Below are 26,604 nucleotides of genomic sequence, written 5' to 3'. Positions count from 1 at the left end.
TAAAAAAAAAATATATCATGCGGTAAAACACTTTTTCTTTTAATGGACTGTTCTCTACACTTTGATATGTGCAAAAATTTGCATGACTGCTTCCATGATCAGGAAACAAAATAGTAAATGCATTTTTAATTTTGATAGCGGTTACTCTGTTTTTCCCGATAAAGGTTGTATAACCTCATTAGACTCTCCCAAGCAATATGAGTTTTTCACCGTCTTGGCCAATGGTATGGTTGATTGTTTGTTTTCTCTGATTGTTTGTTAGATCATTCCTCATGCAGAACATACGCAGTCAACTAGGGCTGCAGCAGCTGTCTGGTCGTTCTTTCCTTGATTAAAGTTGCTTAAGCTTGAAATCTGAAGCTTAAAAATGAAAGTAAATACTAAACAGAGACCTCATATTTTAATCACATTATATGGCAGCTACTTTTCCCATCTGCTCTGGAAACAAATAGCACAGTTTACAGCACTGTCACTCTGAATAACTGAGGGATAACTAAGGGAAAGCAGAAAAAGTAGTTTAGCTCACAGATACATCTTGGGGATGGGACTTTTCTTCACGAAATGCTCACAAGTTCACATGCACACGAAACTTCTCTCTTCTTTCTTGCCATGACAAAGCATTTAGGAATGAAAGCATGATTAAGATCTTCTACTTTGTATTTCCATTTGTAAATGGACTAAAAGAAAACATTAATAGGAGTGTTAAGAGAAAATTGGACTGAAATGTTTGAGATATTCTCTTTCTTATCAATGTACCTCAGTCGCACGTAACCAAAATAACATTCCTTTCTACTAGGTTGCAATCAAAGTCTGACAGCCAACTTATATAATTTTTGTTACATAAACTCTGAAATTTTACATAAAACCTGAATGTTTTTACGTCTCTTGAATATCAACATCCTGCTCACAGTTGTCCATACTAGACATAGCAACTGTTGACCCACTGGAATTTTCTACATTATTATACCTGAACCTTTACATGTATTTTTTTCTACTTATCTTCAGAATTCTGCATAATTTAAGGTTTTAGTGAGTTTTAAAATCAACAGAGAATTCTTTTTCTGTTACCATTATTTTCAAATTTTCATACAGTATTTAATAATATTTCAGTGAAAGAATGTATAATTATTATGATGAAATAATTTATTCTTATAAAAATGAAATATGAAATTTGATTTATTGATTAGGCTACATGACAGATTTCTTTTGCTCCTTGAAATAAATGAACATAATTTTGTATCTTCTTGGAAATCTACCATTGATTTTTATCTTCTTCCAAATGATTCTTGCTTTTGTTCATGTGATAGATTGATTATTCCATGTCTGTGTCATTTGACTTTTCGTAAATGTTTTTAAAATTTTTTAGTGGCAGAGAAATGCTAAAGCAAGGTTAATTAGAGATATGATCATATTTCTTAAACATTTCGATCCCTGGGATTATGAGCTGACTTACCATATAGCTTCTCATTGATTTTAATCTTCCACACTCTGTTTGTTTAGGTGAGCTTTAATCACCCGTTCACCCAACATCCTACAATCTCTGCATTGAATCTCTTAGGTGTCAACAATGAACATAATGGATAACAGACACTTTTTTTTTTTTGGCGGGGGGGGGGCGGGGAGGCAGTTTGGTCATACTTGGTGATGCTCAGGGTTATACTCCTGGCTCTGTACTCAGGAATCAATCCTAGTGGTGTTCGGAGTATCATATAGGACCCCAGGGATTGAATCCAGGTCAGCTGCTTGCAAGGCATGTCCCCTACCCACTATACTATCTCTCTAGCCCCAGACATTACTTTCTTTTTTAACACTATACCAGAGCTATGAAATGATCATAAGCTTATTTAATTAAGATTCACATCTTTGTTTTAAAATAAATTTATATAATTTAGGGACCTGAATGATACTACAGTAGGAAGAACCCTTGCCTTGAATGCAGTCGGCCTGGGTACAATCCCTGGCATCCTGTATGGTCCTCCAAGCACCACCAGGAATAATTCCTGAGTGCAGAGCTAGGGGTAACCCCTAAGCACTGCCAGGTGTGGCCTAAAAACGAAATAAATACATAAAACTTGTCTGGTTTTGTTGTGTTTTTTGGAGAGGTGAAAGGTATACCCGGCCATATTTAGGTATCACTCTGGCTCTGTTCAGAGTCATTCCCAACAGCCCTTGGGGGACTGAACCCATCCTCGTGCATGCAAAGCCTGTGCTTGATTTTTGGAGCTGTCTCTCCAGCCCAGAATTCATCTTTATTATTTACTTATTTATTTATTCTTTATTCTTTATTTATCTATCACATTCATTTGTTTTTAGGGGGTCTCCTAAGTGATGCTCTAGAGGCCCAGAAGCCCCTCCCGGTGATTCTCAGTAAACTAGGCCCATGCTTCAGTGCAAGGACCCAGGGATATGGAGTTGTTCAGGCTCTGGTGTCTGGTTCCCAGGGTCACCCAGAGCTACTCGCAGCAGTGCCAGGAATAGTCCTTGAGCACTGCAGTGAGAAACCCCAAAACCCAAACCAAAGAAACCTCAAAATTCCAAAAGATCAAGGTATCCCATTTATGGATATTACCTTAAAAAAGCAAGAACACTGATTTCAAGAGATACATGCACCCCCAGTGTACTTTTGTTTTATTTGTTCATTTTATCTTTTAGATATCAGTTCAATAGTATGGTTATCTGGGCTGGAGTGATAGCACAGCGGTAGGGTATTTGCCTTACAAGCAGCCATCATGGCTGACCCGAGTTCGATTCCTCCACCCCTCTCGGAGAGCCCGGCAAGCTACCAAGAGTATCTCGCCTGCACGGCAGACCCTGGCAAGCTCCCCGTGACGTATTCGATATGCCAAAAACAGTGAAAACAAGTCTCATGATCGAGACGTTACTGGGCCCGCTCGAGCAAATCGATGAACAACGGGAGGACTGTGATAGTATGGTGCCTAATTTTTTTTTATCTGATTTCTGTTTCAATGCTTATTATCCTCTGTAACCATTTGTGTTGTTCAAAGTAGCAGGATTTTCTTTCTCCATTCTTTTTTAGAATTTTTATTATATACCACATCATTTTTTCCCCAGGTTTATGGCCTCACTGTTCAGGATATCCAAGAAATTAAAACATCTTTAGTTCTTAGATACTTGGAAGGATGCTCCATGAATCCTAATATCTGCTGATTTTTCTCCACTTCACATTTTAACTTATCTAGCTGATTTTCCTATGTGAAATTTTTATAGCCATAAGTTGTATTCCAAAATAATATATACCTTTGCAATATCCAGTGATTTTTAAAAAGCCAACCAACAAAATTTTTGTCATAATGATTAAAAACAGGTCTTTTTTTTGAGATTTTTTTTTTTGAGATTTTTATTTTTATTAGTGAAACACTGGCTGGCTGGCGCGATAGCACAGCGGTAGGGCGTTTGCCTTGCACACAGCCAACATGGCCGACCCGAATTCGATTCCTCCACCCCTCTCGGAGAGCCCGGCAAGCTACCGAGAGTATCTCGCCCACACGGCAGAGCCTGGCAAGCTCCCCATGACGTATTCAATATGCCAGACACAGTAACAACAAAGTCTCCAATGGAGACGTTACTGGGCCCGCTCTAGCAAATCGGTGATCAACGGGAGGGCCTTTACTTTACTTACTATTAGTGAAACACCATGAGGTACTGTTGTAGACTTACAAATTTTTGTGCTTGGGTCTCAGTTATACAATGATCGAGTACCCATCCCTTCACCAGTGCCCATTCTCCACCACCACTACTCCCAATATCATTCCCACCCCTCCTATCCCCCCCATCCCACCCTGCCTCTGTTGCAGGGCATTCCCTTTTGTTCTCTATCTCCTTTTGGGCGGTGGTTTGCAAAAGAGGCATTGAGTGGCAATCATGTTTGGTCTATAGTCTGCTTTCAGCATGCATCTCTCATCCTGGGCGGATCTTCCCAACACCCTTTATTTGGTGCTCCCTTCTCTATCTGAGCTGCCTTTTCCCCTAGCATGTGCGGCTGGCCTCCAAGCCATGGAGTAAACCTCCTGGTATTTATCTCAGCTATTCTTGGCTGTTAGTCTACTATTTTGTTACTTTATGTTTCCCAGATGAATGCAGTCTTTCTATGTCTGTCCCTCTCTTTCTGACTCATTTCAAAACAGGTCTTTTAATGTTGAGCAGGGAAGATAATTTGAGCAGGGAGCAATTAGTGGGTGACCTGTGCATTACTCAGTGTTTCATGCTATTGAGAACTTTTGTATGGGTGATGAGCTTCACATACTAATAGAAACTTCCTGTTTTGTCTTAGTCTTATAGATGTGGATAGGACTTTCTGGGTGGCAGATTTTGAAATTTCAAAGTCTAATATAGTAACTTTCCAACCTTACATAAACTCATTAACTATGTTATGTTTTTAAAATTCAGTCATTTAAAAAATGTGTATGTGAACTTCAGACCTTATTTTTTAAGTTAATTTATTTTTCCAAATTAATAACATGGAATTCATTGCAATCACTGAACTGAACTTTCAGTGTTGGTAGTGATATTAATTTAACATAAATAATATTCTGCTAGTCAAGAAGGATATTTCTCTAAGTGATGCATATTAGACAAAAGAACTTTGTACTAACTTATTCACCATTACTTGATAATAAATGCCCAAGTACATCTCTTTATGAAGAAAACAAAAATCATGAAGACAGGAATAAGTGAAAGCACAGGCATACTTAACCAACTACTCACTACTGAAAGGAATTTTGTATACTTTGTCACAAACTTATTCGTTTAAAGTGTATATTTAAGTAGAAATAATTAAAAAAGAAAAAGCAGAAACCTAATAAATGGTAGATGTTAATAGCTGAATAATGGTCAAATGTTATAAACACTAAAGAATAGAATTATTTTGATCCTGGGATCTACAATATGGCTGAATGGTTAAGTGCATGCCTTGCATGCATGAGATCTAGGTTTGGTCCCTGGCACTGGGGGGAAAAATTAAGTTCTGGTATTCATTGTTCAAAACCTTTTGAATAATGCCATAACAAAAATTTCTAGTGTTCCTGTATATGCAGTAAGTTCTACAATTAGAAAATAAATCTCATCCTAACCTGAAGTGATTTTTCCTCGGAAATTTATAGAAACTTTATAACTTGATTTTCTTATAAGTTGTTGACAAAAATTTTGGATCTATCTGGCTCATTTCACTTAGCATAATACTATCCATGTAGAACCACTTGTTTGTAAATTTCATGACTTCATTTTTTCTAACAGCTGCATAGTATTCCATTAGATGTACCAAAGTTTCTTTAACCAGTCATCTATTCTCGGGCACTCAGTTTTTTTCCAAATTTTGGCTATTGTGAATAGTGCAGCAATGAACATAGAAGTGCAGATGTCACTTCGACTGTACTTTTTTGCATCTCCGGGATATATTCCCAGGAGTGGTATTGCTGGGTCAAATAGGAGCTCAATTTCTAATTTTTTGAGAATCGTCCATACTGTTTTCCAAAGGGGCTGAACCAGTCAGCATTCCCACCAGCAGAGAAGAAGGGTCCCTTTCTCACCACATCCACGCCAATACTGGTTGCTTTTATTCTTTTGGATGTGGGCCAGTCTCTGTGGTATAAGATGGTATCTCATTGTTGTTTTGATCTGCATCTCCCTGATGATTAGTGATGTAGAGCATTTTCTCATGTGCCTTTTTGCTATCCGAATTTTTTCTTTAGAAAGTTTCTGTGCATTTCGTTGCCCCATTTTTTGATGGGATTGGATGTTTTCTTCTTGTGGAGTTCAACCAGTGCTTTGTATATCTTTGATATCAACCCCTTGTCAGATATCCTTTCCCATTCTGTAGACCGTCTTTGTATTTTGGTAACTGTTCTTTTGAAGTGCAGAAGCTTCTTAGTTTAAGATAGTCCCATTTGTCTATCTCTGTTTTTACCTGCTTGGCCAGTGGCGTGTCATCTTTGAAGATACCATTAGCTTCAATATCATGGAGGGTTTTGCCAACCTTATCTTCAATGTACCTTGAGAGGGACAGATATAGAAAGACTGCCCTCAGCTGGGGAATATAAAGTAAGAGAATGGGAGTCGAACACCCAAGAATAGTTGAGATAAGTACCAGGAGGTCTGCTCCATAGCTTGGAAGCCAGCAGCCCATGCTAGGGGAAAAGGCAGCTCAGATAGAGAAGAAAACATCAAGTAAAGGATGTTTGGAAGACTCACTCGGATTGCGAGATGTGTGATGAAAGTAGACTATAGACCAAACACAATGGCCACTAAATACCTCTACTCCAAACTACAACACCCTAAAGGAAAGAGTGAGCAGAAGGGAATGCCCTGCCACAAAGGCAGGGTGGGGTGGGTGGTTGTGGGGGTGGGAGGACTACTGGGATCATTGTTTGTGGAGAATGGGCACTGATAGAGGGATGGGTACACGGTCATTGTATAACTGAAACCCAAGCACGAATGTTTGTAAATGTACAACTGTACCTCATGGTGTTTCACTAAGAAGGAAGGAAGGAAGGAAGGAAGGAAGGAAGGAAGGAAGGAAGGAAGGAAGGAGTGATAAAGAAATAGCACTTGATTTTGTCCCAAATGAAAAAAAAAAGTTACGTGAATTATAACAACCATAACCTTACAAATAAACTCTATAGTTTTTTTATTTTTTGAACTGTCCACTTTTAATTTAAATGTTTTATTGGTATCAATATAGCAAACAAAGTCTCACCTTGAGCACATAGCTGTCATAAAGTTCTCTTGACAAACAGTGTAATAATGATGGCATCATTTAGTTTTTTGTTTTTCTAAAGCTTTTACATTTTAATTTATTCTCTATATAAGAAGTAAAGCTAACTAACTAGTTATTATCAAACCAAATGTGCATTCTAATATAGGACAGTTAAAAATATTTTTTGATATATAAGAAAGCAAACTAAATTTGTCACATTTCCAGGTGTTAGGTGTTGCAAAAATTTGTTGTGGTTTTTAAAAAAATCTTCCAATTGAAGGGCTAGAACATAATACAACAGATAGGGCATTTGCCTTGCACTCGGCCGACCCAGCTTCAATCCTGGGATCCTGTATGGTTGCCCAAGCACCACCAGGAATAATTCCTGAGTACAGAGCCAAAAGTAACCCCTAGCTTTGCTGGGTATGACCCAAATGCCAAAAAATAAAAAATAAAATAAATCCCCCGGTTGACTCAAGTGTGTAGCAATGGAGCTGAGAACCCTGGACTGCATGCAGTACTATTTAAAAAACAATAAAATGTCTATTGTACACATTGAAAAAAAATTTTTGGGATCTAACCATGAATAATTATGTTTTCTGAGATTTGTTTACATTCCATAGTTATTGAACTGCTTTTTTAAATTTTTTTATTTTAGTGAATCACCATGAGATACGGTTACAGACTTACAAACTTTCATAATTATGTTTCAGTCATACAGTGTTCCTGTACCGATTCCTCCACCAGTGCCCATTCTCCACCACCAATGTTCCCAGTATGCCTCCCGCCACCCCGACCTCTTCCCACCCCCTGCCTCTGTGGCAGGCACATTCCCTCTTACTTTCTCTCTCTCTCCTATTGAACTGCTTTTGTGCTTAGATACTTGTGATCAAATTATAAGCTTCTTCTCATTATGTTCTACAATTTCTACTACAATGCTTAACTATTAGCAAATCAAAATGTTTATGGGTGGATATGACTCATTCAAGCCCAAGCTCTTCTGGAATTTAAAAAAAAAATTTAAGTTTGACTCCTATTAAAGTGTGATTTAGTCACTTCACTTAATCACTTAACTTCCCTTTAGTCGTCGATTTGCTCTAGCGGGCACCAGTAATGTCTGCATTTGTCCCTGTCGCGTGCTAGTGTAGCCCAATGGCATCTGTTCGCTCTGGGAACATGAAGAGCCTCAAACCGATCGTTCATGATCTTGATGAAGAAGTCTGACCATCTGGTAGGTGGGCGGCCACGCGGTCTTTTGACATCCCGTGGGATCCAGTCGGTAACAGCTCTAGCCCAGCGGTCATCTTTAAATCTCATTACGTGACCAGCCCATTTGATTTTTGACACCTTGGCAAACGAGACAGTGTCCCTGATTCTTGATCGTCGACGGATGTTGGAACTCCGGATTCTTTCTCTCATTTGAGTGAAACGTGATATTCCAAGCATAGCTCTTTCTATTCTTCTTTGGGAGACCTGAATAGCGTTCTCATCTTGTTTGGGTAGGGCCCAGGTCTCTGAGGCATATGTTAATGCAGGAAGAACAGTGGAATCAAAGAGATGTGCCCGGAGCCGGAGGTTCTTAGTCCTCTTATCTATTTCTTCGACGTTTTTGAAGGCGTTCCAAGCCGCTCTCTTCCTCCTGCGCAGCTCGGGTGCCAGGTCATTTGTCATGTTGACCTCTCGACCTAAGTACACATAGCTGTTGCATTAGGAGATGGTCGTTCCGTTGAGAGCGAATGGGGCATCAGGAACGAGGCTGTTTCTCATAAACATTGTCTTCGTAAGATTCAGCTGTAGTCCTACCTTTCCACACTCACGGTCAAAGTCGGCCAGCATTTGTGCCACTTGGCTGATGTTTGGTGTTATTAAAACAATGTCATCAGCAAAGCGGAGGTGGTGTAGTTGCCGACCATCTATCTTCACTCCCATGTTTTCCCATTCCAGTCGTCGCATGATGTTCTCGAGGGTGGCACTGAAGAGTTTTGGTGAAATGGTATCACCCTGCCGAACCCCTCTCTTGACATCAGCAATCACTTCTTTGTAGAATGGTGAGATCCTGGTAGTGAAACCGCAATACAGCTCACGGAGGATTTTGATGTATTGGGCTTGAATGCCCTGATTGGCTAGGGCTTCAATGACCGCTTCCGTCTCAACAGAATCAAAGGCAAAGTGTGTTCACTTAACAATCACTTAAGTGATTAAGTGATTGTTTTTGTTTTAAGCATGGGAGAAAGTCTGTAAAAAGATAGATAGCACTGTGGCACCGTCCTCCCGTTGTTCATTGATTTGCTTGAGTGGGCTCCAGTAACGTCTCCATTGTGAACTTGTTACTGTTTTTGGCATATCGAATATGCTATCAGGAGCTTGCCAGGCTCTGCTGTGTGGATGAGATACTCTTGGTAGCTTGCCGGATTCTCCGAGAGGGACAGAGGAATCGAACCCAGTTTGCCGTGAGCAAGGCAAATGCCCTACCTGCTGTGCTATCGCTCCAGCCCAAAATGATAGAAAAGAACAAGATTTAGCAGTGATTTGGTTCTGAGTAGAATTGCTGCCAGTGGGAGGTCCCTGGTGACTTTTGTTAAGGGGGAGGAGCAGGGTGTTGGCCTAGAGAAGGAAATACGTGGCTTTCTCTCTTTCTACCTCTGTCACCCTGGGAATTCCAGGGGGACCTGTGACTGGAGGATGTCTGTGATGCGCCCCTGCACAGTGTAGACTTCAGTGTCTCACCAGCTCCAGGAGGCAGCCATCAAGACACACCTGGTTCTGCCTGGCATGCAAGTTGATCCGTGCCACCCAATTTCTCTGGCGGCTGTGGATCAGGCTGGAGCATCAAATCACTCCTTACTGAAAAGGGAAATGAGTCTTTGGGTCCATTGCCTTGCTCACCCAGAAAAGAATTTCAGCCCCAACAAAAAATGGGGAGATGAACAGAAACTTCCTCAAAGGAGAAACACAAATGGCCAAAATGAAAAGAAGGATGAGTCATATCCACCCAATTACGTCACTGATCATCAGGGAGATACAAATCAAAACAACAATAAGATATAATCTCACACCACAGAGACCGGCACACATCCAAAAGAGCAAGAAGAGCCAGTGCTGACTTGAGTGTGTTGTTGGTGGGAATGCCTACTGATCCAGCAGCTTTTTTGGAACACAGTATGGGCATTGCTCAGAAAGCCAGAAACTGAACTTCCATAAGACCCACATTACCACTTCTGGTAATACCCTGAAAGCCCAAAAACACATTGCAAAAGAGCCATCTGCACATCTATGTTCACGTCTACTGTAGCGCTATTATTCATAGTAACCAGAATCTGGAAACAACCTGAATGTCTGAGTACAGACAACTGAATAAAGGCACTGAAGTATATCTACACAGTGGAATACTACGCAGCCACCAGGAAAAATGAAGTCATGAAATTTGCTTATAACTATCATGCTAAGTGAAATGAGTCGAAGGAAAAGGGCAGATATAGAATGACTGTAATTTGTGAGATATAGTGTAACAGTATATAACAGTATAAGACTAATACCAAGGACAGTAGAATAAAGGGCCAGAAGGATTGGTCCATGGTTGGTAGCTTGTCACAAGTGGTGGAGGCTGGTGGGTGAGGGGTAGGTGGTTGGAGCAGTTAGGATAGTTGGAAATGACGCTTTCAGCAAGAACTGCATGCTGAAAGTAAGTAAAGGTTGATAAACATGATGACCTTTCAGTACCTTTATTGAAAATCAAAAGGAGGGAAGGGGGGGAGAGAGAGACAGAGACAGAGAGACTGCCAGCCTGCCTTCTCTGGGTCTGTCGTGGTGCCTGTTAAATCTCAGGCACCACAAAATAAATCTGGGCAATAATGATTTTAGCAGTTTTAGACCTAGTGACAGAGTAACTTCCTTTAATTCCCAAAACCCTTGCTTTTATTCTGTCCCAAGAATGCATTACCAGAGCTGGAGCGATAGTACAGCGGGTAGGGCATTTGCCTTGCATGCGGCCAGCCCGGGTTTGATTCCCAGCATTCCATATGGTCCCCTGAGTACCACCAGATGTACTGAGTGCAGAGCCAGGAATAACCCCTGTGCATCACTGGGTGTGACCCAAAAAGAAAAAAAAAAGAATGCATTATTTGGGGAGAGGAGAGAGTCTAACTTCCTGCCTGCCTGTTTCAAAACTATTTCTTTCACTTGTCTGTAATCTCTAATCATCTGAACATAGCATGTTTTATTTTAAGAATGATAATAACAGGTTGCCTTTGTAGGGGAGAGAGGTGGAACCTCCCAAGCAGAAGAAAAAGGCACCCAGGACTGTCCTCAGCAGTGCCCAGCCAGCTGGGCCAGGTGGCTTTGTGGTCTGGCCAAGTGAAGTTTTACTGCTCTGGCCTGGTGATACAGGAGGCCATGTGGGTTTGGGGGGTGAACTCTGGACCCAAAGCACCTAAGGCTTGGATCCCCTACTGTAGAGCTATCTCCCTTCCCCAAGGCAAGATCCCCTACTATAGAGCTATCTTCCTTCCCCTTGTTTAATGCTTTAAACAAGGTTTTATAGAGTTTCATACCTCATTACTTTTTCTAATAAAAATAAAATGGGTTTTTTTGTTCAAAAATAATAAAATAAAATAAAGCTTTTAATTTTTTTTAAAGACTTAAATCATCTCTTTGGGGGAATACATACATACATAGAGAGAGAGAGAGAGAGAGAGAGAGAGAGAGAGAGAGAGAGAGAGAGAACTCTCCTTTTTAACAGTATTTCGGAACTTCAACATGGAAGAGCAGAGCTGGTATTACTGTAAAGTCCTGAGGACCAGATCAAATGCATTCATGCTACTGTGACGCCTCACTGCAACCCCTCAGTCTCCTTCACATAAGAACAGGACCAGTGATGTTAAGCCTCTGGGCTTAGCAGACACTCATCTGAAAACTTTTGCATTTCAGTGTGGCAACTTCGAACTCCTCCCTTACATCCTTATGTGCACATCTTTTCCATGTTTTGAACTTAGTCAGATTGCCTCGCTTAGTTTTAATCTAGTCATGCCTACTGAGTCCTACCCTCATGTGAACTACCAAAGTAAACCATCTACTTCCGCTTGAGACGCATTACTCTTGGATCTCTTGGCAGGAATAGAACCCTGGTGGGCTGTATATAAGGCAAGTGCCTGGGGCAATTAACTTTAAAGATGTATGAAACAGCAATCTTGACCTATAATTCATAATACCACACAATTTACCCATTTGAAGTAGATAATTCGAGCTCAGTTCTATACTATTCCTCACCTGCTGGGGAGTTTCTCTCTCTTCTCCTTTCCAATAAACTTTCTAATAAAATAAAATAATACACTGTTTCTCATCAATACACTTTTCTCTATTTTCTAAAAATAAAATAAAAATAAAGTATGTAAGTTGCATACTTTTTAGAGTAGTCACACTGTCTGTAAGCTTCACTCCAATTTTCAGCAGCACCTCACTTCTTCCCAAGTTGTGTTCCCACCTTGTCCTTTGTAGGCAATAACCAGTCTGATATTTGCTTCTATAGATTTTTCTTCTTCCAGATATTTCTTCGAGGTAGAATCCTACAACATATAATCTTCGAGAGCTGCCTTCTTTCAGTGAGCACAGTGTTCTAAATGCTCATCCACATTGTAGCTTATATCAGTATTGCTTCATTTCTTTTGGATTTGAAATTCAAGTAATTGAATTGCTAAGTCATATTTCATTTATGCATATACTAATTTTATTTATCCATTCATCAGTGGGTGAGCATTTAGATCATTTCTTTCAGCTATTATGAATAGTGCTACTATGAACATTTGTGTACACATTTTGAGATGAACATATGTTTTTGTTGCTTTGTATAAGTAGGCATGAAATTATTGAACATTTTAGGAAATGCTGGGCCGTTTTCCAAAGCGAATGCCCCATTTCACATTCTACCATCAGGATATAAGCCTTTGACAGTACTTCCTATTTATTGTCATATTTTAATGGATATAGAATGGTACCTGGTTTGGGTGTTGATATAAAGTGGTTTTGCGGGAGCCACATCCAGCAATATCCAAGGTTTACTCCTGGCTCAATGCAAGGGGTTCCTCCCACGGTTTTCAGGGGACCATGTGATTAAGGGATTGAACTCCCAACACACACTCCCACCTGTGGAGGCATATCCTAGCCCCATGGAGTATTTTTCCAGGCTACACTTAAAGTTTATTCTGAATCGAAAAGAAATGTTAAGCTGTCCCTGGTAAATATTCTCATTTCTTGAATTATTTTTCTTATTTAATAATTCTTACCTTGTTGCTTCCCATTGTTCTCTGATGCGCCCAGTCATTTAGCTCTTTTTCTCCTTGTGTTGGCTGCCTTGTCTTGCTTACCAACAAAATCGCCTTGGTTTTGAATCAGGCTTCAGCTTTAACTTAAAATTCAAAATAAACTCAGCCCTTTGAGGAGAGAACTTTGAAGATCTGTTTTTATGGTTTGCCACCCCCTTGGGCAAGGTCTTTGAGCCACTGCCCCGAAGCTGTGTTGGTGTCTTTTCATGGAATGACACCCTGTTTTATAAACAGGACAATGATTAGCCTTTGATGTCTTTTGCATGGGGTCACACCCATTGGTGCTCAGGGATTACTCCAGACTCTGCTCTCAGGGATCACTCCTGTCTGTGCCTGGGATCAAATACAGGTAAGTCCTGTGCAAGTCTCCTACCCACTTTACTGGCCCCAGCCTTTGATTGTCTTAACATCTCTCTCCTCCTCTAGGACTGAACTGTGGCAAGGATGTTTTGAACCTCAGTTTTCTCAGGCTACCTATAATAAAACTTCCATTGCTTCAAGTAAGGACTGGCTATTGGAAGGGAATCTGACTTTTCAGATGTTCTTGCTAGGATTCAGTTAGTCTTTACAACCTATTTATGGGATCATGAAAAATGCTGGTGGCTTGGCCCCCTTGGAAGATACCGTAGCCTTTGACTGGTTGCTAAAGAACGAGGGAGCTCTGTCTTTCTGACCAAGCCTTTCCTGAGGGGAACCTCAGTCTTACTGAGCTAGTGGACAGTGTGAAGGAGTGAACAGGTCACATGTCAAGTGCCACTGACCCCCACTGTTCTCACAAAGATTGTCTGCCATAAATTTTTCATCATTTACTTTGTGTCATTAGGAAAATCTCCAAACAATTGGAAATGATTTTTTTTATATTTTTGCAGTTATACTAGACTCATTAACAACTTTCTCATTCCTTATCTATTCCAAAGTGGACCTGGGCACTACCTTTTTTCTTTGTACTTAACAATTACTGTTTAATTTTATATATCCTATATAATAATTATGTTTTCTCTTCTTCTTTTTTACTGTTTCATTATCCCTAATATATCTGGTGGTTTTTGTTTATTTTTTGGTATGAGAGTAACATGGAGCAGTGAGGACAAGTCTCTGTGTTTATCCATGGTTCCAGGTTCTTTAGTATTTTCATTCTTGAAAATATTGAGTAATAAAGATGCTTAGAGTTGGAAAATAGAAAAGTTTATTGCAGAGTGAGTAGAAGGAGAAAAACACTCCCAGCAGGGGAGGAACTTAGTATAAGACTAAGTGTTGTATGGCTCCTTATGTGGGGTATTTTTTATGGGAAAACTGGGTCTTTGTGTTATTTATCAAACAAAGTATGAAAGGATTCCCGTTGGTTTTCTAGAGTTGTATTGTTAATTTAAGGCTCATTTGTGTTAGGAAGAAAAGAGTCTTGCAGTTTCAGTTACGCTGGTGGGAACTGTGATTATTTTAGACCTTCTGGGTTTTATATTTTACCATGTACCCAGGTATTGTCCATTATCTCTGATGCTCCTGCGAGCCCAAGAGTTAGGGAAGATTTTAGGGTCTTGGCAAACTGTAAACCATCCATCCAATCTGAGAGAAAGTCCAGGAATTTGCAAGAATGTCAAAAATGTAAGCTTAAGTTAGCTAAAATGGAGCCACAAGTAGCAGTGGCAAGGGGAAACTGAGGCATCCTCTTTGACAAGGTGCTATGATTGCAATAGTTGCTGCATACTGAATTAGAGGGGGGGAGAGGGAGAGGAAGGAGGAAGTGTGAGAGAGAGAGAGAGAGAGAGAGAGAGAGAGAAACCATCCACTACTTCCTTATGTTGCTTAGCGCCTCTTTTCTGTCACTCCTACCCCACCTCTCACCAGTCAACAACCTTAATTGTAACTTCAAAGTCTAAGCGTTTATCATCATCCATCCCTTTGGTTTGTTTCTTCATGTACCACATCTGAGTGAGATCTTCTGTTATTAGTCCCTCTTTCTTTACCCTACTTTGCTTAACAAAACTTCCTCCAACTCCATACACATTGCAATAAAAAAGTAAGATTTTATTCTTATAGCTGAGTAATATTCAAATGTGTATATAGTGCATTTTTTTTTATCTTCTGACCTGTCATAGGACATTTAGGTTGCTTTCAGATCTTGGCTATTGTAAAATAGTACTGTGATGAACATAGGTGTACTTCTTTTTTTTTTAATGTAGAAGTACTGCTATTTATTCAGCTACTGATTCAGCTGACTAAAGCAGGCATGAACTCCACATTACTTTTTCCTTTTTTTATTTCTTTTATTGAATATTCATGAGGTAGACCATTACAAAGCTGTTCATGATTTGGTTTCAGTCCTACAATGATCCAGTCCCTCCACCAGTGTACATTTCCCGCCACCAATGTCCCCTGTTTCCCTCCCACCATCCCCCAACACTCCACACCCCACCCCCAGCCTGCCTCTATGGCAGGAACTTTTCCTCTTTCTCTTTCCTTTTGTGCATTATGGTTTGTAATACAGGTACTAACAGGTCATTGTGTTTGTTCAGGGTGTTCAGTATTTTTATCAGGAAAATAAAGCTGGAGTAACTTTTTAACAGGGTGGCAGATTTGGGGTGCGAGCATGAGTTGCTGAGGCTTCTGGAAGTACAGGGAGGTGGGGGAAGGTAACCCATCCTGACCCTGACGAAACCTGGAGATTTCAGTCACAAAACCAGCATACCCGAATTTTTGTTAGATTATATCTTGGTGAGATCAGTCCTGAGACTTTGGAGTTTGTCCACAGGGGCTGGGGGGGCAGAATTGGTGGTGATTTTGGATTATAGAACCAAGCAACTGCCTGAGGCTCTGTGTGGGTGGACATCAGACTGACACACCTCTTCACTCCGACTTACCTTGCTCTGCTCAGCAGTGCTCGGTCTGAGATTAACTGTGGCTTTTGTTCTCTTTTGAGATCTATGGGTCTCTGAAGCAGGACTGATAAATGAACTTGTATAGTTGAGTCAGAGGTGGTTTGTGGGCGTGGCTCCCACATACATAACTTTTGACCATTTAATTTCTCGGGAAACTAGGTCCCAAGTTTTCTGGGGTTCAGTCAGAAGCACAGCAGCAATTTCGGGGTAACAGGAACCTGAAGGCAGCATGAGGCTGCTGATGCACTCACCCTGCCAGTACAGGTTGACCTGTGGGAGGCACCACACCCTGAACATAGATATGCTTCTATTGCTGTTACATTAATTTTGTCGGATTCTCTCCACCTCTTCTGTCCTCAGAAAGGCCTTTATTGTTTGTTATTGTGTGGTTTCTTATTTATTAATATATTAATTGTAACTCTAGAAATTACCATCACCATATCACAAACCACTTTGTATACTTCACATTAATGAATTAGCACTGTCCTGTCCTCCCATTGTTCATCGATTTGCTCGAGCGGGCCCAGTAACGTCTCCATTGTGAGACTTACTGTTATTGTGTTTGGCATATCAAATGTGTCACGGGTAGCTTGCCAGGCTTTGCCATGCGGGTGAGATACTCTCAGTAGCTTGCCAGGCTCTCCAAGAGGGGTAGAGGAATCGAACCTGGGCCTACCAGGTCAGCTGCATGCAAGGCAAACGCCCTACCCGCTGTATTGTCACTCCAATTATAGCATATCAATATTAGTAACATTTGTATGGATTTAGGGCTAGTTTGGGAATAGTTGCAATCTAATTATGATCACCTACTCATATAGACAATTTATAGATCATCCATAAGCCATTTGGTTCTCATCAGACTCAGTTTTGGTCATGCTCTGCCTTCATCCATACCCACTGTGATACCACAAAGATAAATCAACTTCCCTTTCTCTAAGAGACAAGAGAATGTACCCAAGCCATACTCAGCTGACCAGGTTTGATTGCAGCACCTAATAAGGTTCCTAAGCACTGCCAGAAGTGAGCCCTGAGCACAGAATGAGGAGTAAGCTCTGAGCACCATCACCACCCTGGGTGGCTAAAAGACAAAAACAAAATTCCTGCGTTGATTCTAGAGCTTATAAGAACCACTGCTTTTCTGTTTCTTGTCCATTTCCTGCTTTTACTTAACCTCATAAAGCCTTGCTGCTTAATGAAAGAAAGAAGCTAAATATTGCCTTCTCTGAAAAGTTTTCATCAATCCGTACTTAATCTTTAAATCTTACGGAGATTTGTTATTACTCTTCGCTAGTTAGTATCAGGACCCTCTTTCTGTGCTTAGAGTTTCCCCTACCTTCTTAATAAGACAGCCCCTACCCTGAAGGCTCAAGATGCCATCTGTCTCCTCTCCCATCCTCCCTCACATGCCGAGCATGAATCTGTAAGCTAGATACTGTGGGTGCTGAAAGGAAGTTCCCAAGCAGAGCTCAGAGGGCTCAGAGTCAAAGGACATGTGTTGCCTGGGCCCTTCAGTGGTGTTGGGGATTAGTTAGATCACCCTGGGGGTGTTCTAGGGCCTCCAGGACTACACCTGGAGATAGTTAGGAGACCATGTGTTGGTGTCAGAGACCTAGCTGGGATTGGCTGTTTGCCAGCCACGTACCTTAACCTCTATATGATGTCTCCAACCTGACTGTCACACTCTTTTCCTTTTTAAATTTTTTCTTTATTGATTGAAGTACTGTGATTTATAGTACTGTTAATGATAAGTTTCATGTGTACATAATTTCACATGGTACCCATCTCCATCTCTTTCTTGGATATAGGGATGTCTAATAGAACAGTTACCCTGTACCTTCCATAGCACTTCATCCCCATGCCAATATAGCAGCAAATCATTCCGTCTTATAGTTAATTGCCAGCATAATATGAGTTAACTGAGTCACTAGGCAGCAAAGAGCATTCTGTGCAAAAGACATGACCGGAAGCCATGTGGCTAGAAGCAACATAAAGAATATTAGGGACTAAAGGCACAGTGTGTCCAGAAGAAAGTGATGTAATTGGTGTAAATGTCAAGTGGTGGAAAGTTTTTTAGAGGAATTAAGTAATTGAATCATTCTAGCTCTGCAAGATCATACAACAACATTTTTAATTTCAAGACAACATGAGATTATTGAGTTGTTCATTTGGGGGAGGAGTGGGTAAAGGGGGCACCCATATCCTGACTCATATCCTGACTTCAGTGCTCAAAGATCAGTCTTGGGTAGTGCTCTCAGACCTGACACCATAAGAGATGTTGTAGTTTGAATCCAAGTCAGGTGCATGCAAGGCAAGCACCTTACCTCTGCACTACCTCTCCAGCCCCAAGACTGATCTCTAAAACTTTAGAGGTTTTAGCTATTAAATATTATGCCCATGCCCAATTCAGTATTTCTAAAATATTACATTATAGCATGAAGAATGAATTGAAATTGGGGAAGCACTGGTGATTTTACTTGGACTTAAACCTTCAGTATAAGTTAGAGATAGTTTTATGGATTCCTGATAATCACCACCACCTCTTGACTACGTCCTACCAATTCTCAATGTTTTCCTTTACTAGCTATGCAAAGTGAAGACTGTCCTTCTCTCATCAGACATTAACCTTTGAGGAAACTAAAATGCTGAATAGCCCTGGACGTATTTCTTCCATATTTCTTACTGTTACTAACAGCTTTTGCTAATTACAGACAAAAATTTTAACGCTCCATTTAGTCATATAGACACATCAATTAGATTGGAATATTTTACTGTATAGGTATTAGAGCAGTTCTGTTTTTGTTTTGTCCTTGCAATGTGTTTGGGGATAGCTTTCTGCTTACTCTTTTAAAACTAAAAATGAGAACTAAAATGAATTGACGACACTAAAACATATAGACATAGCATAGTTGCATAGTTTTATAGTATGTATTATTATGTATTATATGTCTTTATTTCAAAAACTACTGAAAACTAAAACTTGAAGAATTTATTTGTATTTTAGTTGGTTTCAGAGAGTGAAGTAGTGACTATGTTGGTGATGGTGAACCTAACAGAATTACTACTGTTTTTAGAGTATACAATCTTCAGAATGTTAGTTAATCACCCCCAAAAAAGGTTATTACAGACTGCATTCAGTAGTAAAACAGTTTGTATTTGCATTTTCAGTATACTCAAAATTTCCGAAGAATAAGATTCCCTGGCAGAAAAATCTTTCCAGATGTTATAAGGCATTTGGTGGCTAATATACACAAATTTGATAGGTGATGCCCTTAAGACTGGCTGCTCAACACTCCAGCTCAGCGCGAGCAGAGGGAAGAATCAGCGGCTTAAAAGAGAGACAAATAGCAGTTTTCCAGATCTGGACCAATACATTGTTTGTTAAAGTCCATCTTATTTGTCCGCACATTTCTGAGTCATTTAACTATTAAAGAAACATACACAATTTGATTAAGAAAAGTCAAAATATACGTTCTCTGGCTGGAGTATGTCTTAAAACATTATATAGAATCATATGAAATAGTCAAAATTGATCATTTTTTGTGATAAACCTAACGAAGTCTACCAGAGCACTGTAACATACTATACAAAACAACATAACATTGAGTTTGCCCTTTTTGGTAACTTTAAGTTCTTTTCTTATCAGTTTTTATGACATAAAATATTTGGTTTTATCAAATAAATTATTTTTTATAATAATTAATGGAGTTCATCCCACTGGGTGTGACCAAAAACAAAAAAAAAAAAAGCAAAAGAATGTAGTGGGATATATCTGATAACCTTTCAGTACTTGTATTGAAAGCCAAAATGTTTAAAAGGAGAGAGGGAGGGACAGGGAGAGGGAGAGGATGGGGGGGGGGGGGTTGGCAGGAGGGAAATTGAAGATATTGCTGATGGTAAATGTATACTGGTGAAGGGACCCGCGTTGGAACATTGTGTGACTGAAACTCAATCATGAACAACTATGTAACTGTGAAAACAATAAATAAATAAATAAATAAATAAATAAATGGGAAAGAATGTAGTGGGTCTTCTAGTATCATATGAAGTTTGCCTGCTATTCGGGGAAAGCCCATGGACCTGAATAGTTAAGTATTAGCTGCTATTTAATAATCTCAATCATCTTGCCCTATGCCAATGTCTTATAACTTACTGTTTCACTGCATTAATCCTCTGATAGAACTATCTGTCTCTCTGTCCACAGTTGTTTATCTCTTGCCACCGGGTATTAGTCACTGCCTGCTAAAGCTGTTTGCACTGTGTCTATTTTTACTGTACATCTTTACTTTTCTCCTGCTTTTCTGCTTGACTATTATCTTACTCCTGTATTTGTTATACTAACCCTTCAAGATAAGCCCACCACCCCACCCCCAACTGTACTTGGAGAATTCTGGGCTCATTCCCAGCAATGAGTTACTTCTCTGGCCTGGAGTTACTAGGAGCCCTCTTGGGTCACCCTGGTGGTGTCAGAATCAGAGTCTGGGCCTTATGCATTGAAGTCATGTGCCCTTAAAGCTATTTCCTTGACTGCTTTCAGGTTATAATTTTATATTTGTGTAATTATGTGTGTAATTATGTTCTACACATACATTTTTAAAGTAAGATTTCAATATACAAGACATGAAAAACAAAGGACAGGTAAAGTAATGAAGAAAGGTATACAAAGAAAGCATAGGAAATTGACGTAGCATCAAGTGTTTCAATGAATGCTAGCTCGAATGTGCTGCATATACTGTGACTGTGAGAAGAACTGGAGCCAGATATTAAAGAAACATTTATCTCAGGAACCAGGGAAATTGATAGGCCATAGGGTGTCGCTTTGCATGCAACTGACCCTGGCTAGAATCCCTGGTACCACATATGGTCTGTCAGTCATCGCAAGGGGTCTCTCCTGAGCACAGAACTCCTGAGTACTGTCGGATGTGCCCCGAAACAAAACAAACAAAAGTAAAAACATGTAATTTAAGCTGATATATGTATGTTCCAGAACACCAGTGTAATAAATGGTAAACCATCAGAATTTAGACAAATAATAATTTCATATGTTAGTCACAATCAATTTTGATGTAAAACCTCTTGTTTTTAATATTCTTCCTTTTGAGACCTTATATCTTATATGAACATAAAAGTGTGATTTTTTGCATACTTTCTTCTTAACCACCTTTATATTCATCCTATATTCTCTCTCTATGCATATATACATATATATGTATAGATACATATATATATATGTATAGATACATATATATATATATATGTAAACTTCATAGATAGAAATTCACACTGAGAAAAAGAGGCCTTTGGTCAATGCTTTAAAGAACAGGATAACACCTACATATGCCTCTGTACCTTGTATTTCTCATTCTATAATACTTGGTAGAAAAAGCTCTAAGTTATTTTTAGTAGTGGGATGTTTTAGGAATATGTATATACTGGATCAACATAGTAGCACAGCAATTGTCGCTTGCCTTAGACATGGCTGACCCAGGTTTGATCCCTGGCACCACATACAGTTGCTGAAGTCCCACCAGGAGTGACCCCTGAGCACAGAGCCAGGAATAACCCTTGATTACCACCAGGTGTGGTTTCACCACCCCCTAAAAATTTTTTTATATATATATCAAAATGTATTAGTCAGCCCTCTGTGGACATTCACCTTACTTCCAAATTCTTGTTATTTTTAAGGTCTTTTATCTAAATCAAATCTTACGTTTATTTCACTAAAGTTTCTATGGAATAAAGAAATATACCATGAACTTTTTAAATAATCATGTACTTTGGGTATATTAGATAAATGTAACCTTGCATTTACATTTTTTTTATTTTGATTCTGTCTCTTACCCCCTTTATACCACCAAATTGATGGCTAGTGAATTGTTTTGAGCAATAATATAAATTGCAGTGCATGAAATAGATGCATTTAATAGTTCAAAATTTAAATTAAGGTATCAAACATAAAGAACACTGGGAATTTATAATAATGTTTTCCAGATTGGAAGCAATTAACAGGAATTCCAATACAAAAGAATTCTATGATCAAATTATATGGCAAAGATAATTAACTATGACTGGGTTCTGTGTACATATGTTGCATTTCTCTTAAGAATACACTGTTCCCTGCAACACGATTTGGTTAGTTGTTCAATCAATTGTGTCTAAAATCAACCATTTATATTTTTAACTGAAAATATTAGGTAAACAAAATAGTATGCAAGTATCATTTCAAAAATCAAAGTGCCTTACTAAAAGTCTAGGCATGTCGAATATGATTTGTGAATGTACATTTTGTGTAAAAATATAAAGTGTCCAGGCCAGAGAGAGTACAGTGCATAGGGTGATTGCCTTGGATGTGACTGACCCAGATTCAATCTCAGCATCCCATTTGGTCCCCCAATTCCTCCAGGAATGATTGCTGAGTGTGGAGCCTTGAGCATCATTAGATGTGACACAGAAACAAAAAAATAATAATTCCTATTGTATTTCTTCGAGGTTAAGTATGCATTTAAAATAAATGCTTCTCTATAGACCAAACATGATTGCCACTCAATGGCTCTTTTGCAAACCACAACACCCAAAAGGAGAAAGAGAGAGAAAACAAAAGGGGCTGGAGGGGTGGGAGGGATACTGGGACCCGTGGTGGTGGGAAATGGGTACTGGTGGAGGGATGGGTACTTGTTCATTGTATAACTGAAACCCAAGCACAAAAATTTGTTAAGTCTACAACTGTACCTCATGGTGTTTCACTAATAAAAATTTTTTTAAATAAATAAATAAAATAAAACAAATGCTTCTCTGTAGTACTTGTTCCATCTGAACATGTCCTTGATTTTATCACCAGATTAAGCTCCTTTAAAGGGAACAGATAATCAGGTGATGACTTTTGGTTTCATAATCCAATATTATCTGATGACAATCACCGTCATGGTTCTCCTGTTGTTCATCAGTTTGCTCGAGCGGGCCCAGTAACGTCTCCATTGTGAGACTTAATTGTTACTGTGTTTGGCATATCGAATACATCACGGGTACTCTCCAGGCTTTGCCGTGCGGGCTAGATACTCTCGGTAGCTTGCCGGGCTCTCCGAGAGGGGCGGAAGAATCGAACTCGGGTTGGCCATGTTGGCTTTGTGCAAGGCAAACGCCCTCCTGCTGTGCTATCGCTCCAGCCCGTGATGACAATAAAATATAATAATAATAAAATCATGAGTATGAATGTGTGTACTTTCTCATGATTAAAATATCCAATAAAAATGAAAATCGAACCCAAAGAGGTACTTCAGGGGACTAGGCACTTGCCTGTCTCACAACCAACCCTGATTTGATCTCTAATAGTGCATATGGTCCCCTGACCCCCTGAGGGAGTTCACTGTCAGAACTGACCTCCTTCCAAGACAGAGCCAGGAGAAGGGAAAGGAGGAAAAGAAGAAGGAGAAGGAGGGAAGGAAGAAGGTGTAAGGGAGGGTGGGTATTTTGGCCAAAAAAAAAAAAAGAACAATTTTTCTAAATGAAACTAAGTTATAATGCCAGAGTCACTGGTAAAAACTTAATGCCAATTGAGAATAGCATGCAATTCATTTTTAGTCAGGAAACATAATAAAATATTTCTATAAAACTTTTTTTTTGGGGGGGGGGGGAGTAGAGGGAGGTAGAACTTCCCCAGCCATGCTTAGGTGCTGTAATAATAAAATGATGCTGTAATAATAAAATGACTCCTGTGTTTAGCAGTCGTCCCTGACAGTACTAAGGGACCTTATGTGGTAGTGAGGATTAAATCAGGGTCAGCATCATGCAGATAAATACCTTTACTTTCTGTCCTGTCTCTCTGGCCGGGCCAATAACTCTTTATAACTAGTGTTACAAGCTAGGACCTTGAAGAAGAAAGGTATTAAAAGTTAACTTTTAATCAGGCTTATACTTTGAAATGGTTATTCTGGGAGATCAGAAACCAAGCACAGAAATGCTGAAATTGTTCAAAATATTTTTTGAATTTCACTTTGGTAACTGCCTTTTCAGTTAACTTTAATCCCTTGTTGTTTCTAACCCTGAGAGGCAAACATCACATTTTATCTGGGTTTAGAATTCAAATGAAGTTTGCATTTGTATTCAAAATAGTGTGTCAGGAACTGAAAGCAGTTCCATAAATATTTTGTGTAAAGACAGTACCCATGGAATCAGCCTCTAGTTTCCAAAGTGCTACTGAGAGTCAAATGATAATAATTCAAATTAATTGAATTTTATCGACAGTTGGCTCTTAAACAAGGAAGAAATAGAACCCTGAATGTGCAGACATGTTGAAGACTTTGAGATTAAATTTTGTATGAAGTGAGCAAGTCCTATAAATTAATTCTGCTTAGCAATGTTTATTGAATGTATTCTATTTGCCTGTGCAGAATGTCCTCAAGGTACTGTAGGCTAGTAAAAGTGAAAGTTTGTTACCACTATAATTCTACTTCAATTCTGGACTTGAACAATCTCATGAAGCAAAAACCTTAGTTATTTAAGGTATGTTCAAACACTTAAATCTGAACTAAACATTAATTTCTCTGATTGAACTTATTGCAACTAGCCATCTGTACCCTCATTAAGCACATACATTATCAAATTGTATAAATGTATGTTTATATTCATTCCTAAGTGCCTGTGAGCTTCTTCATAGCGAGAACTAGAAATCATAACACAACTCTCAATGAAGTGTGCATAAAAAAATAAACAATTATAAAGCAAGAAGTTAAATGTACTATTGATCACTTGATCACTTGATACCCCGTTACTCATCGATTTACTCGAGCAGGTGCCAGTTACGTCTCCATTCATCCCTGTTGCGTGCTAGCATAGCCCAATGGCATCTATTTGTTCTAGGAACATGCAGAGCCTCAAATCAATCATTCAGGGTCTTGATGAAGAAGTCTGACCATCTTGTAGGTGGGCCTCCACGCGATCTTTTGACGTCCCGTGGAATCCAGTCAGTAATGGCTCTAGTCCAGCGGTCGTCTTTAAACCTCATTATGTGTCCAGCCCATCTGATTTTTGATGCTTTCGCAAATGACACAGCGTCCCTGATTCTTGAGCATTGACAGAGATCGGAACTCTGGATTCTCTCTCTTCTCATTTGAGTGAAGCGTGATACTCCAAGCATAGCTCTTTTGATTCCTCTTTCAGAGACCCGAATAGTGTTCTCATCCTGTTTTTGTAGGGCCCAGCTCTCTGAGGCATATGTTAATGCAGGAAGAACAGTGGAATCGAAGCGATGTGCTCGTAGCTGGAGGTTCTTTGTCCTCTTAGTTATTTCTTCAATGCTCTTGAAGGCATTCCAAGCCGCTCTCTTCCTCCTGCGCAACTCAGGTGCCAGGTCATTCATCATGTTGATTTCTCGACCTAGGTATATATAACTGTTGCACTCGGAGATGGTGGTTCTGTTGAGAGTGAATGGAACATCAGGAACAAGACTGTTTCTCATGAACATTGTCTTTGTGAGATTCAGTTGTAGTCCAACCTTTCCACACTCACGGTTGAAGTCGGCTAGCATTTGTGCCGCTTGGCTGATGTTTGGTGTTATTAGAACGATGTCATCAGCAAAGCAGAGGTGATGTTAGTTGTCGACCATCTATCTTCACTCCCATTCTTTCCCATTCCAGTTGTCGCATGATGTTCTCGAGGGTGGCACTGAAGAGTTTTGGTGAAATGGTATCACTCTGCCGAACCCCTGTCTTGACATGGATGATTACTTCTTTGTAGAATGGTAAGATCCTGGTAGTGAATCCATAATAGAGCTCACGGAGGATCCTGATATATCGAGTTTGTACGCCCTGATTGGCTAGGGCTTTGATGGCCGCTTCCATCTCAACAGAATCAAAGGCCTTCTTTAAATCAATGAACGTTAGACAGAGGAGCATCTTGAACTCCTGAGAAACCTCAATGAGCTTGGTTATCGTGTGGATATGGTTGATGGTGCTGAATCCTTTTCAGAACCCGGCTTGTTCACATGGTTGTCCTTCTTCTAGTGTTCTGCCAATCCTATTCAGGATGACTCGAGTGAACAGTTTGTAAATGACAGACAGTAGGCAGATTGGGCGACAGTTGCCAATGTCGTGCATGTCTCCCTTCTTGTATAGTAGTACAGTCTTGATGGTTTTCCACTGGGATGGAACCTTGCATTCAGACAGGCAGCGTGTGAAGAGCTGAGCCAGTGTATTGATGAGTACTGACGGTAAGTTCTTCAGATGTTCAGGTCTGACCTTTTCTGGGCCAGGTGCTCTTTGTTTCTTTACCAACGAGATGGCGTGTTGGATTTCGGAAGGGAGAACATTGGGAACGACATATCTATCCTGCGGAATTTGGTATGTGGGCAAGTGGACGTGGCTATTAAAGAGATCTGAGTAGAAGTCATGAAGAATCTTCTCCATTGCCCTTCTGGAAGATGTGATAGATCCATTAGGATGTCGGAGGGCAGTCATCTTGGTCTTGTAGTTGGTGAAGGACAGGCAGGCATTACGAATGCCTTTCCCGGCTTTTGCCGCATCTACCAGCACTGCTGCTCTCCTGTCTTTGAGGTCATCCTTGATCACTTTTCTGCACTGTTTTGCTAGCTCAGACGTTCGCTTGCGGTTGCCTGAGGCATGTGCCAAGTCATGTTGGCGAATAAGTTCAAGAGTGTTCGAAGAAAGGCGTTTTTGTTTTTGTTTTTGTTTTGTGGTTATCTTTCTCT

The sequence above is a fragment of the Sorex fumeus genome, unplaced genomic scaffold (assembly GCF_029834395.1).
Source record: "Sorex fumeus unplaced genomic scaffold, SorFum_2.1 ptg000035l, whole genome shotgun sequence".
NCBI classification, from domain to species: domain Eukaryota; kingdom Metazoa; phylum Chordata; class Mammalia; order Eulipotyphla; family Soricidae; genus Sorex; species Sorex fumeus.
The sequence above is the reverse complement of the archived record's forward strand: the minus strand, read 5'-3'. Positions refer to the sequence as shown.